Consider the following 2,774-nt stretch of genomic DNA (forward strand, 5'->3'; position numbering starts at 1 on the left):
ATTTACTTACCGATTTAATGATAATTAGCAGCTTTCTTACTTTTGAAAATTAAAATTTTTAAATTAGCGAGTCGTCCACATTGGAACGACAGCAACGTGCAGTCATAAATGTAGCACATCGACTACCTGTTGCTTAATCTGGCAGAGCTGAACACCACCTAAATCAGCGACTTCATTTGGTGGTGGTGGAGCAGTTTGCACCTGTTTAAAACTACCTCCAGCATCACCACTGTCACCTTATCAATATCACAGCCAATCCTTGTATCTTTTTATGATTTTGAAGCATTAAAAAAAAAAAAAAATGCAAAGTTAATATGAATAATAGGCTTCATTTAAGTGTTTTTTGTTGTTTTTTTTGTCACAACAGTCTTCATCACATTTTCAGCATCACCTTTATCATCGTCATTTCTCGTCATTCATCGCCCACTCTTTCCATGACCGTCTCTGTTTGTCATCCTTATCCCCACCACCCCACCCTACCCCACCTCACTCACTGTCTCCGCCATCATTGCATCATCGTTGTCATCATTACTGTCAGTATGCAATCATCGTTAATGTCGTTACCATTGTCATTGCCACCGTGTCAGACATTTTGATGGTTATAAATTCTGTTAATCTGACTGATGGTTTCTATAGATATATCCGAGAATGGAAGCTTACCATCCATCAACATCATCATCATCATCATCATCATCGCCTACTGCCACAGCAACACAACTTCTACTGATTCCATTATACCACCACCACCACCACCACCACCTTGCCTGTTCAGTTCTTATTTACACATCTATTTCTATATGGCACTTAATTCAATTGATTTCTTTGCCCTCCCCCACTCTTTATGTCTCATTCCTCCTCCTCCCTGTGTCATCTATTCATTTATTAGATATTGCAATCTCTCTCTCTCTCTCTGTCTGCTTTCTTTTCTTTATCCACCCTCACCTTCCCTTGTTACCTTCTGCTTCTCTCCTAGCTCCCCCCCCATCTCACAACAAAATCTTCACAATCTTTTAATGTTTTTTATGCCTTTTTTTTTCTTTTACTGTTAGCTGAATACCTAGCATGTTCATCCATGTTTCCATCATCATCATCATCATCATCATTGATGTATATAGAGGGTGATTCAAGAGGATTTTTAGCATTAGCATTTAAACGATATGTGATTTTTATTTTGTCTTAATTTAGTTTTGATATAGTTTTAACTCTGACTTTGCTATTTTGTTACGTAAATGCATGCATATATTTATACATTTATCATCATCATCGTTTAATGTGCATTTTCCATGGGGGCATGGGTTGGACGGTTTACAGGAGCTGGCCAGGTAGAAAAACTTCCCTATGCTACTGTGTCTGTTTTGGCAGGGGTTTTATGGCTGGATGCCCTTCCTAACACCAACCACCCTGCAGAGTGGACTCAGTGCTTTTTATGTGGCCCCAGCACAGGCAAGGTCAGTTTTGGCATGATTTTACCAGCTGGATGCCCTTCCAAATGCCAACCACTTTACAGTGTGGCTGTGTGGTAAGGATAGGTGCAGGTGTGGCTGTGTGGTAAGAAGCTTGCTTCCCAACCACATGGTTCCAGGTTCAGTCCTACAGTGTAGCACCTTGGGCAAGTGTCAGCCTCGGGCTGACCAAAGCCTTGTGAGTGGATTTGGTAGATATAAACTGAAAGAAGCCTGTCGTATATACACACACATATATATATATATGTATATCTCTTTACTCTTTACTCGTTTACTTGTTTCAGTCATTTAACTGCGTCCATGCTGGAGCACTGCCTTTAGTCAAGCAAATCGACCCCAGTTATAATATAGAGGCCTACTCAAAGTACAAACGTATGCATATGCTTTATGAGATATGTAGACCACAATCACTTGATTACATAAAGAGGAGTCTGAGTCAGAGGTGCCAATAATAGAGGAGTCGGAGTCCAAGTCGAATTTTTTGTTTCGATTCCACAGTCCTGGTTACTGGCTCTAGTAAGGTCACCTAGTGACTCACAAGTCGAGGACCATCAACTGAGTAGGATGGTGGGATGGATGGAGTAGTATTGAGGGAGGTGGTTTTATGTCAGGTGATGAGAGGTAAAAAGTATGGTAGCAGGATAGGACAGGAAAAGATGTTTTGCTGTGGAGGAGAGATACATGGCTACTTCCTGTTGGGGAAAAAGAGAAAGTGAGAAATCATATGTAGTCAGTCATATATTAGACGGGACAGTTTTATGTGGGATGAACTAGTAACCAGAAAGCAAGTGAGAAGCGTCTTTCTTTTGAAAGAAACCCAACAGAGAGAGAGAGAGAGAGAGAGAGAGAGAGAGAGAGATTCTGTCATTTATGTTTTTCTCTTTTATTCTTTCAGAGTTACTAGTTGTCTTCTGTTGGTGCCATGAACCTCGGATTCTCTTTAGTCGTAACCTCTCCTGATGTAGCTGAAAACTAACCCTACTTGCTCAAGTCGGGGAGCTTGGTGTTCATGAAGCTCCCCAACTCCATCAAGACCCCCTGAAGGTATGGAGACTAGATTTCTGTTTGTTCTCTTACTCGTTTGCTTCTTTTTTGGGTCCTTTGACCGTGGCCATGCTGGAGCACTGCCTCTAGTCGAACAAATTGCCCCCCCTCCCAGGACTTATTCTTTGTAAGCCTAGTACTTATTCTATTGGTCTCTTTTTGCCAAACTGCTAAGTTTCGTTCATGTAAACACACCAGCATTGGATGTCAAGTGGTGTGGTGGGGGGACAAACAGACACACAAACACACACACACACACACACACAC

Source organism: Octopus bimaculoides, chromosome 17 (assembly GCF_001194135.2).
Source record: "Octopus bimaculoides isolate UCB-OBI-ISO-001 chromosome 17, ASM119413v2, whole genome shotgun sequence".
Lineage (NCBI taxonomy): Eukaryota > Metazoa > Mollusca > Cephalopoda > Octopoda > Octopodidae > Octopus > Octopus bimaculoides.